The sequence below is a fragment of the Gossypium arboreum genome, chromosome 2, assembly GCF_025698485.1.
Source record: "Gossypium arboreum isolate Shixiya-1 chromosome 2, ASM2569848v2, whole genome shotgun sequence".
Classification (NCBI taxonomy): domain Eukaryota; kingdom Viridiplantae; phylum Streptophyta; class Magnoliopsida; order Malvales; family Malvaceae; genus Gossypium; species Gossypium arboreum.
Genome location: NC_069071.1, coordinates 37,260,023 through 37,272,487, shown reverse-complemented (window position 1 = coordinate 37,272,487; position 12,465 = coordinate 37,260,023).

The following is a 12,465-nucleotide window of genomic DNA, read 5'->3' as shown; positions in this document are numbered from 1 at the left end:
GCTAATAGATATATGTGCATTTGAATGATGGTATGAATAAAGGTGGAGTTTTTGCTAGTTAGAAGTATTCAGTTAAAATGTTTATATGGTGAAACTATGAGTTAAATGAAAAAGTGACGTGCAATTGTTATTCTGGTAGTGACAATGCATTCAGCCTTGAGACATTAGATAAGCATTAGTTGAGGTTTTAATGTCTTGAACAAGGATGGTTGTAAGATGAAGTGGAAACCATTAAATTTGCATATGTGAGTAATTAGCAAGGGGTGGTTGCCGTATGGACATATATATAGATGTATATAGATTTGTTTCATTGAAGTATTGATTGGTTATCGATAGTAATTGGATATTAGGTGGTCAATAGCCAAATGGCTTAGTTTTAATAAAAGAATAAGGTGGATAAAAACCAAGTTTATGCTGTGTGATTCTTGTGATATGAAACTATTAATAATATGGGATATAATTAACTAACAAGGTAATTAAATTATTAAATTTATTTATTCTAGCTCAAGAACCCAAAGGAGGGGAATCAAGCAAGGGTAAAGCAAAGAGTATCGAGTAATCGATTGGAGCCATTTCATCCAACATAAGGTAAGTCCATAAGCAATTATAAGATTGGTTATTTTATACATAAATGGTGCTCGCATATCATGAAAGAATTTATTTTGTTTAGATATTCTTTTGATTGATAAATATATGTGGCCGTATATATTATTTGAATTAAATCAATTGCTTTGCTATAATGAAATGATATTGGCACTAAGTGTGCGGATTTTGAATGCCACTATGTGTGCGGAATTGAATAGCACTATGTGTGCGGAATTGAATAGCACTATGTGTGCTAATTTGAATGTCAATACGAGTGTGTGGATTTCTAAGGCACTATGTGTGCGGGTTAGCATGGCACTAAGTGTGCAGATTTGAATAGCACTATGTGTGCGAAATCGATTGATGATATAATAAGTGCAGGAAATGAATGAAGGGTTAGATCTATTGATTGAAATAAGAAAATTGGAGACATGAAATGTATATGCATGGATCCATCTAGTTCATCATTATTTAATACTTTAAGAAAAGAATTTAAGCCATCTGGTTGTTTGATATTTGATTGAATAGCAAGACTTGACTTGTAGTTGGATCAATAATCTAAGTAATATATTGCATAGCTCGGTATGGCTGAAATAGTTGATTTTACTTTATTTTTTTTATGATCTCAAGTTAATGGTCTTTATTATATTGCTTATGACTTATTGAGTTGTAACACCCCAAACCCGAGACCATCGCCGGTGTCGGACCCGAGGGTTAACAAACCAAGTTCACATGTTTTTGCCCACCAATTTGACATTTCCAGTCAGGCTGGAAAACTGCGTCACTGTCGCCTTAAAAATCATATCTCGAGTTTCAAAACTCGGAAACTGGTTTCGTAAATTTTCCCTGAATTTAGACTCATATATCCATCCATGGATTTATTTCTAGGATTTTGGTCGGGCCAATTGGTACAGTTTATTAGTTAAAATTACCCTGTTACAGGGATCGACTGCTCTGACCTTCGCGCGGTATAACTTGAATATCTCTCTGTACAGGGCTTTAATGCTGGTGTCGTTTGTTTCTAATGAAACTAGACTCAAAATGGAATCTGTACATATAAGGTATATCTCCTAATTCTTTTTGGATAATTTATAGTGAATTTTTAAAGTTGCGACAGGGAACCCAGAAACCATTCTGGCCCTGTCTCACAATAGCTTTAATATCTCTTAACCTGTAACTCCTATGACCGTTTCGTTTCTTCCATATGAAAATAGACTCATCAAGGTTCATTTACATAGCTTATTCACTATCTAATTCCATTCCTATGAATTTTGGTGATTTTTCACATTCATGCCACTGCAGCTGGCAGCATCTGTTTTAAGATAGGACTTACCTATTTGGTGGTCTCCATGATTCAACTAGCCTTACCATACATAGGTTCATATATGATCATTTTAACCATGCCAATGGCTGATCATATGACCAACATTCCCATTTCAAGCCATAGCCACATCATGACACAAAATATATACATACAACCCACAATTAGTCTAAGTTCATGCTTCCTTTTCGAGCCATTTTCGCACGGCCGTACATACTTACATTACAACATATTTAACAAACAAGGGTAGTCCTATACATGCCATCTCAAGTTCAACCAAAATTTATACCAAAATGGAGGCTTGATAGTGTGGATGACTTCGACTTCAACGATCCCAAATCCGATTGCCTCGGCGAAATCTAGAAAACTAAGAGCCAAAGCAACGGGTAAGCATTTTTATGCTTAGTAAGTCTCAAGGAATATAATGAACTATAATTTACAGCAATACATTCACATAGCCAAATGCATCATTTCATTAATACACATTCTTACTTCATACTTCATCATTATATAAGTTCGCAAAGCATCAATCAATTCAATAACTGAAATTCATTAGTCGATTGAGCGAATGTTGCTCAAACACGTCGACTTTCCAATGCACATATAACGTACCTTATCCTTTGGGCTTTCCGAGTGTACTAATTAAATTCATTTCGCAACCAACACTCACCTCCAGCCCAAGATTCTTCGAATATAACCGGATGTAATCACGTGCACAAATGCCTTGGTCTTAGCCGGATAGAATAACTTCATACGAATGCCTTCGGCCTTAGCCGGACATAGCCACTAGCACAATTGCCTTGGTCTTAACCGGATATAATTTCCAGCATAATTGTCTTGGGCTTAGCCGGATATCATTCAATTTCTCGTGCACACATACATCAATAATCATTGGTCATACATATTTCATTTTCGTTACTAAGGCTCAAACACAATTATAATCATTAGCATATTCGCCTTGGGACTTAGCCGGGCAGAATTCAAATACTCATACACACAAAATCAATAATCATACACAACCATATTTCATCTCACATAATTCAAGCAAGGTCACTTCTTGAGGACTTACCTCGGATGTTGTCGAACGGCTTTTTGGCTATTCGATCACCTTTTCCTTCCCTTGTCCAATTGTGGCCCTCTTAGCTCTTGAGCTAATTCAAACAAATTCAATTTATTAAAACCTCATTGTGCTTGCTTATGGCGAATATGACAAGGATTTTAAATGGTCATATGGCCACTCTTTAGTTTGAATACACAATGGTCATGCACATTTTATACTACATCAAGCAATTCAATACAATTTATTTGAGCATCAAGGAAATGCTAAGGCCTTCATTAGGCTACCCAAGGCCGAATATTCATGTACATGTTGAGGTCAATTTTGCATTTAATACCTCACAAAAACAGCATGCAATTTACTAATTAATGCTTTGCACATTGTGGCCCAAAACTTATAATATAGCATCAAGCACCTACATGTGTGCTAGGCCGAATTGTGCTTGAAATTTCACAAGCATTCTTCCACATCTTCTTCTTTAAACCAATATATTCATCACTTAGTTCATAACCAAAACATAATGCGAAATCATAAATATGCATATATGAGCATGGCGAATTTTCAAGGTGTCCATAGCCATCCAAAACACAAATTTTAACTAACATGCAAGAAGCATGAATCATGCTCAAGAATGCATCATGGCGAATATGACAATCATGCTCCTTTTCAACTTCAATCATGATAAAACAAAGAAAACTCAAAATCTTACTCATGAGTAGAAAATCCATCATTGCATGCATCATCATCAAGCTTCACACTTAGCATGCAATGGCTTTATCACCATAACAACTTTGCCCAAATACCATTTCCATGGCATAACAAAGATTTGAGCCATGGCTAACATGCACATCAAGTTAGTAACCAAGTCATGCATGAAACTCCAAACACAACCTCATACATACCTTAATCTTGGTACAAGTATGGCCAAATCTCCTTCTAGTTCTCTTCTAAACCAAAAATGGAGCAAAATCCTTTCTTCCTCCTTATGATTTTCGCCAAAAGATGAGAAAGGATGAACAAATTTTTGTTTTCTCTTCTTGGTTGCACGGCAATGGGGAAATGCTACTCTCTCACACACATTTTTTTTTTCATTCTTTTCTTACCCATGCTTATTTGTTTATGATTTCTCCCTAATGCCCAACAAAACATGTTTCATGACATGTTTAGCCCATATCACTTTGTCATGGCCGGCCATCTCTTGTAAAAAAAGGGAAATTTGACATGCAAGTCCATTATTTTGCATGCATGCTTTAATTAGTCATCACATATTTCCCTATCGTACTTTCAAAGTTCACTACTAAGTCCTTTCTTATAAATTAGCACCTAATTAATAAAAATCGAGACACGAAATATTTACGCATACCAATTCCACATACAATAAGCACGGAATATAACACTTAATTATTCTTGTGACTCGGTTTCGTGGTCCCGAAACCACTCTCCGACTAGGGTCACATTCGGGGTGTCACATGAGTTGAATACTCATTTGGTGTGTTTACTTGTCTCTCATTTAGATTTTCTTTTGATCCATTTTGTGTGCTCGAGACCATCGTCGTAGTCATCACACCTACCTGCAACGTTTTGGTACTCCTTCTTAGTTAATCTTAAGTATAAAATTATGGCATGTATAGATATTATATTTGGGATTTCCATGTTATAATACTAAATTTTGTAATTCTGGCCATACGAATATGGCTTAACCTTTAATATTTCAAAAAATGGCTATGTTTGTTTTTATAATACAACTCTTTTGATTAAGTAAAATGTTACTAAATGGGTGGTTAAATTATTATATTAATAGGTCAAATTTAGGCTTATGGAATATGGTTATTTAATTGTGTATATGAGCTAAATACTATATGTATTTAAATTTTGCTATGCATTCGACTATTACGGCAAATCACGAAATGAATAGTGATCCTCTTTTATGATGCATGTGTGTGTGCAAGGCACGTTGCACATCAAATATATAGTTGGGTTATGAAATTGTTTAATTATAATAAATTAATACCTTGTAAATTCGATTTTGTTTTAATTGCAAAGATCGGTAAAATAATTATCCACTATTTAATTTTGTTCAACTGTTTGCTAATGAAATTTTTAGTAATACTCCGTAACCCTTCTGGCGATGGATACGGGTTAGGGGTGTTACATTTATTTGGTATCAGAGCTACGGTTTAGTCGATCCTAAGACTACCGTAGCACGTGTGAGTTTAGCTATACATGCCATAATGCTAGTATTTGATAGTGTGTTGACTTTTGACGGTTGAAATTATCGTTTTGATTAGGAAATAGAATTCACTCTAGAGAGAGCCTTAGCGGATGACGTTGAGAGTGTAGCGCTTGCTCCCGCGTAAGGGACAACACCTATTGAACTTCAACCATCTGCGAGTAATCAAGATGATGGGGCTAAGCAAGCCTTCTTTACCATGATGAATGAGTGGGTTGCACAATATTCCCGAACAAACCCGGCTGCTCAACAAGTCCCGAATTTAAATAATCCTTCTCCGGTGCCTATAATACCAGCAACTACTGATCTTTTGAGGCTGAGTAAACCTCCTGTTGATTTGATTAGAAAGCGCAGGGCCGAGGAATTTTGAGCCACCGCTACTGATGACGCTGAAAGGGCTGAGTTTTGGCTTGATAATACCATCCGTGTTTTTGATGAGCTATCTTGCACGTCCGATGAGTGTCTAAAGTGTGCCATATCCTTATTACGAGATTTGGCCTACTATTGGTGGAGAACCTTGATTTCAATTGTTTCAAAGGAACGAGTTACTTGGGACTTCTTTTAGACAGAGTTTCGTAAAAAGTATATCAGTCAACGATTCATTGATCAAAAGCGCAAAGAATTTTTGGAGCTTAAACAAGGCCGTTTGACGGTATCTGAATATGAACGTGAGTTTGTAAGGCTCAATCGATATGCTCAGGAGTGTGTAGCTAATGAAGTTGCCATGTGTAAAAGATTTGAAGAGGGATTGAATGAAGATTTAAAGCTACTGGTGGGTATTTTAGAACTAAAAGAATTCGAACACTGGTTGAACGAGCTTGCAAGGCTGAAGAGCTTGGAAAGGAGAAAAAGAAAGTTGAAACTGAAGCTAGAGATTTTTGTAAAAGATCGACGGGTAAAACTTCTTTCTCGGCTGCAAAGAAGTTCAAAGACGATACTAACAAATCAAAGACTACTGCAGGAATTTCTATTAAGGAGTGACCGTCAACGGACTCTCGAGCTACTTTGGTTGATAGTGTTGGCAACAATCGGTAAGAAAAACCTGAATGTTCACAGTGTGGAAGACGACATGTAGGTGAATGTTGGGGTAAGTCTATTAACAGAGCCTGTTATAGATGCGATTCGCGAGATCATTTCATTCGATATTGCATGGAACTTGATGAGAAAAATAAGATGCAAGGTGCGAGATCAAGTGGTGCAACAACTAGAGGTAGACCACCGAGAAATATAGGAGGCAGGGGTGGTAATCAGAGAGGGACTTCTGATATGGCTGTTCGATCTGAGACTCGTGCCCCCGCCAGCGCTTATGCCATCCGTGCACGAGAGGAGGCATCCTCCCCTGATGTTATTACTGGTACATTCACTCTCTATAGTACTAGTGTACTTGCCTTAATTGATCCTGGTTCGACTCATTCTTACGTATGTGAAACATTAGCGTCCAGTAAGACTCTACCTGTTGAGTCTACTGAATTTGTGATACGAGTGTCAAACCCTTTGGTTCGGTATGTGTTAATTGATAAAGTATGCAAGAGATGTTCATTGATAATTAAAGATTTCTATTTTCCGGTGGATTTGATGCTATTTCCCTTCGACGAATTCAATATTATTCTGGGAATGGACTGGTTAATTGAACATGATGCTATGGTAAATTGAAAGTGAAGGACTATAGACTTGTGATGTTCGAGTGGTGAAATGATTCGAGTTGAGTCTAAATCGCGATAGTAATGTCTCTGTTAGATTCTCCGGGATATCTTCTGTATTAGCTTAGAAATATGTGAGAAAGGGTTATGAAGCTTATCTTTCATATGTACTGGATAGCAAGGTATCGGAACGAAAGCTCGAGACTGTGCCTATTGTTTGTGAGTATCTAGAAGTGTTTCTTGAGGAATTACCGGGATTACCACCTGTTAGAGAAGTAGAGTTCGACATAGAATTGGTTCCGGGTATGACACCAATTTCGATCGCTCCGTATCATATAGTATGACCGAGTTGAAAGAATTGAAAGCTCAATTGCAAGAATTGACTGATAAAGGTTTTGCGCGACCCAGCTTTTCACCCTGTGGTGCTCCAGTACTGTTCGTGAAAAAGAAAGAAGGAACTATGCGAATGTGTATTGATTATCGTCAGCTCAATAAAGTGACGATAAAGAATAAATATCCGTTGCCGCGGATAGATAACTTATTTGACCAGTTGAAAGGAGCTTCCGTGTTTTCGAAGATTGATTTGTGATCTGGCTATTATTAGTTGCGAGTTAGAGATTCTAACGTTCCTAAGACTGCTTTCAGAATGAGATATGGACACTATGAGTTTTTAGTGATGCCGTTTGGGCTCACTAGTGCCCCGGCGGTTTTCATGGATCTGATGAATCAGATATTCAGACAGTATTTAGATCGATTTGTGGTGGTGTTCATAGATGATATTCTGATTTATTCTCACAATAAGTCCGAGCACGCCGAACACTTGAGGCTAGTATTTCAGATTTTACGAGATAATCAGTTGTATGCAAAATTTAGTAAATGTGAATTTTGGTTAAGGGAAGTCAGCTTTCTAGGGCATGTTGTATCCGCTTCGGGTATTAGAGTTGATCCGAACAAAATTTTAGCCATTCTTGATTGGAAACCTCCGAGGAATGTTTCTGAAGTTCAGAGCTTTCTAGGACTCGCTGGGTACTATCGACGATTCGTTAAAGGTTTCTCGATAATCGTAACACAGTTGATGAAACTACCCATGAAAGATGTTAAGTTTGAGTGGTCAGAGAAGTGTCAGACAAGTTTTGACCAGCTGAAGACCCTGTTGACGGAGGCTCCTGTGTTAATTCAGCCAGAGTCTGGTAAAGAGTTCGTAGACTACAGTGATGCTTCCTTGAACGGTGTGGGTTGTGTGTTGATGCAGGAAGGTAGAGTTGTTGCATATGCTTCGAGACAACTAAAGCCTCACAAGAAAAATTATCCAACTCATGATATCGAGCTAGCTACGATTGTGTTTGCTCTTAAAATTTGGCGTCATTACCTGTTTGGAGAGAAATGCCATGTTTATACTGATCACAAAAGCCTAAAATATGTAATGACTCAGAAAGACTTGAATCTGAGACAACGACGGTGGCTTGAATTATTAAAGGATTACGAAATTGTCATTGATTATCATCCAGGTAAGGCAAACGTGGTGGCTGATGCCCTAAGTCGAAAATCTCTATTTGCTCTTCGAGCAATGAATGTACATCTGTCTATTTCCGCTGATGATGTGTTGGTAGCAGAATTAAAAGCAGAACCAGTGTTAATACGGAAATTTTGTGAAGCACAGAAAATCGACGACGAATTGGTTGCTAAACGAGCTCAATGTGATTCTAATATGGGTTCAGAGTTTCAAATTGACGACAATGATTGTTTAAGATTCAGAGGTCAATTTTGTGTTCCGAGAAATTCAGAACTTACTTCGATGATTTTGAGTGAGGCCCATTGTAGCCGAATGTCGGTCCATCCTGGTAGTACGAAAATGTACAACAATCTAAAAAGACAATATTGGTGGCATGGTATGAAAAGAGACATTTCTGACTTTCTTTCTAAATGTTTGATATGTCAACAAGTGAAAGTGGAGCATCAGGTGCCTTCGAGATTACTACAGCCGATCATGATACCTGAGTGGAAATGGGATCGAGTAACGATGGACTTTGTATATGGTTTACCATTGACGCAGAGCAAGAAGGACTCAATCTGGGTTATTGCTGATAGATTGACAAAGTCCGCTCATTTTATCCCTGTTCGTATGGATTTTTCACTCGATAAATTGGCAGAATTATATGTTTCTCAAATTGTTCAATTACATGGAGTACATACTTCTATTGTTTCTGATAGAGACCCCAAATTTACATCTTGATTCTGGAGAAAATTGCATGAAGCGTTGGGTACTAAGTTACATTTTAGCATAGCTTTCCATCCCCAAACAGATGGTCAATCTGAACGAGTTATTCAGATACTCGAAGATACGTTGAGATGTTGTATTCTCGAGTTCAGTGGTTTGTGGGAACGATATTTACCTTTGATTGAATTCGCGTACAACAATAGCTTCCAATCAAGCATTAAGATGGCACCATACGAGGCTTTGTACGGTCGTAAATGCCGCACACCACTATATTGGACCGAACTCAGTGAAAATAAGATATACGGGGTTGATCTGATTAGAGAAGCTGAAGAAAAAGTGAAAGTGATTAGTGATAGTTTGAAAGCAGCATCGGATCGTTAGAAATCATATGCGGATTTGAAACACAAAGATATTGAGTATCAAATTGGTGATAAAGCATTTTTGAAAGTCTCACCCTGGAAAAAGGTACTCCGATTTGGCCGTAAGGGAAAATTGAGTCCAAGATTTATTGGACCGTACGAGATAGCAGAGCGGATAAGGCCGATTGCTTATAGATTGGTTCTACCACCTGAACTAGCAAAGATTCATAATGTATTCCATCTATCGATGCTTAGACGGTATAGATCGGATCCTTCACATGTGGTTAGTCCATTGAAATTGAGATTCAATCTGATTTGAGCTATGAAGAAGAACCGATCTGTATCTTAGCTCAGGAAGTGAAAGAATTGCGGAATAAGAAGATTTCTTTAGTAAAAGTATTATGGATCAAACATGGAGTAGAAGAGGCTACTTGGGAGCTCAAAAAATCTATGAAAGAACGTTATCCAAATTTATTCACTGGTAAGATTTTTGAGGACGAAAATTTTTAAGTGGGGGAGAGTTGTGACAGCCCTAATTTGACCCTAGTCGGAAGGTGGTTTCGGGACCACAAAACTGAGTCATAAAATTTATTTAAAATTTATTTACATATCTTTTATGTGTGATATTGCATGTGTGAAAAATTGATGTTTTAATTTAGTTTATTGAATGTGAATTTTCTTGAAAGGACTTAGTTGAGAAAATTAGAAAACATGATAGGTAAATATGTAAGGACATAATAACTACAAAGTGTGAAAGCTTGGGTTTGCATGTCAAAATGCCCAAAATACATGTAGTGGCCGGCCAAGCAATAATGTTCTTCCACTAAGTTTAATTGATTATAATTTCATATTGACAAATGATTAAAATAATCTAAATAAAAAAAGATGAATAAAAGAAGAAATGGAAGGAGAGAGAGAGTGATCATCTTCTTCTTGCAAAGCCGAAACTTAAGTGAAAGAAGAAGGAAACTGGTTAAAGACATTCGGCCATCTTAAGGGTTAATTAAGGTAGGATTTCATGTTATTTTCATTAAATTTTATGAAAATTTAGTTAGTAGTCAAGCTCTTATTATAACCCATATGTTGATTTTTTTTATTTGGTGACAAAATGTTCATACGGTTATAATGGTTAAATGTTAAGAGGATAGTGTTTTGATGCTTTGGATGGAAATATTAGATAGGTGAAGAATGAGTTAGCTAATAGATATATGTGCATTTGAATGATGATATGAATAAATGTGGAGTTTTTGCTAGTTAGAAGTATTCGGTCAAAATGTTTATGTGGTGAAACTATGTGTTAAATGAAAAAGTGATGTGCAATTGTTATTTTGGTAGTGATAATGCATTCGGCCTTGAGACATTAGATAAGCATTAGTTGAGGTTTTAATGTCTTGAACAAGGATGGTTGTAAGATGAAGTGGAAACCATTAAATTTGTATATGTGAGTAATTAGCAAGGGGTGGTTGCCGTATAGATATATATATATATATATATATATATATATATATATATATGTATATAGATGTGTTCATTGAAGTATTGATTGGTTTTCGATAGTAATTGGATATTAGGTGGTCAATAGCCGAATGGCTTAGTTTTAATAAAAGCATAAGGTGGATAAAAACCAAGTTTATGCCGTGTGATTCTTGTGATATGAAACTATTAATAGTATGGGATATAATTAACTAACAAGGAAATTAAATTATTAAATTTATTTATTCTAGCTCAAGAACCCAAAGGAAGGGAATCAAGCAAGGGCAAAGCAAAGAGTATCGAGTAGTCGATTGGAACCATTTCATCCAACATAAGGTAAGTCCATAAGCAATTACAAGATTGGTTATTTTATACATAAATGGTGCTCGCATATCATGAAAGAATTTATTTTGTTTAGATATTCTTTTGATTGATAAATATATGTGGCCGTATATATTATTTGAATTAAATCAATTGCTTTGCTATAATGAAATGACATTGGCACTAAGTGTGCAGATTTTGAATGGTACTATGTGTGCGGAATTGAATAGCACTATGTGTGCTGATTCGAATGTTAATACGAGTGTGTGGATTTCTAAGGCACTATGTGTACGGGTTACATGGCACTAAGTGTGCGGATTTGAATAGCACTATGTGTGCGAAATCGATTGATGATATAATAAGTGCATGAAATGAATGAAGGGTTAGATCTATTGATTGAAATAAGAAAATTAGAGACATGAAATGTATATGCATGGATCCATCTAGTTCATCATTGTTTAATACTTTGAGAAAAGGATTTAAGCCATCTGGTTGTTTGATATTTGATTGAATAGCAAGACTTGATTTGTAGTTGGATCAATAATCTAAGTAATATATTGCATAGCTCCGTATGGCTAAAATAATTGATTTTACTTTATTTTTTTTTATGATCTCAAGTTAATGGTCTTCATTATATTGCTTACGACTTACTAAGTTGAATACTCATTTGGTGTGTTTACTTGTCTCTCATTTAGATTTTCTTTTGATCCATTTTGTGTGCTCGGGACCATCGTCGAAGTCATCACACCTGCCTGCAACGTTTTGGTACTCCTTCTTAGTTAATCTTAAGTATAACATTATGGCATGTATAGATATTATATTTTGGATTTCCATGTTATAATACTAAATTTTGTAATTTTGGCCATACAAATATGGCTTAACCTTTAATATTTGAAAAAAATGGCTATGTTTGTTTTTATAATACAACTCTTTTGATTAAGTAAAATGTTACTAAATGGGTGGTTAAATTATTATATTAATAGGTCAAAGTTAGGCTTATGGAATGTGGTTATTTAATTGTGTATATGAGCTAAATACTATATGTATTTAAATTTTGCTATGCATTCGACTATTACGGCAAATCACGAAATGAATAGTGATCCTCTTTTATGATGCATGTGTGTGTGCACGGCACGTTGTACATCAAATATATGGTTGGGTAATGAAATTGTTTAATTATAATAAATTAATACCTTGTAAATTCGGTTTTGTTTTAATTGCAAAGATCGGTAAAATAATTATCCACTATTTAAGTTTGTTC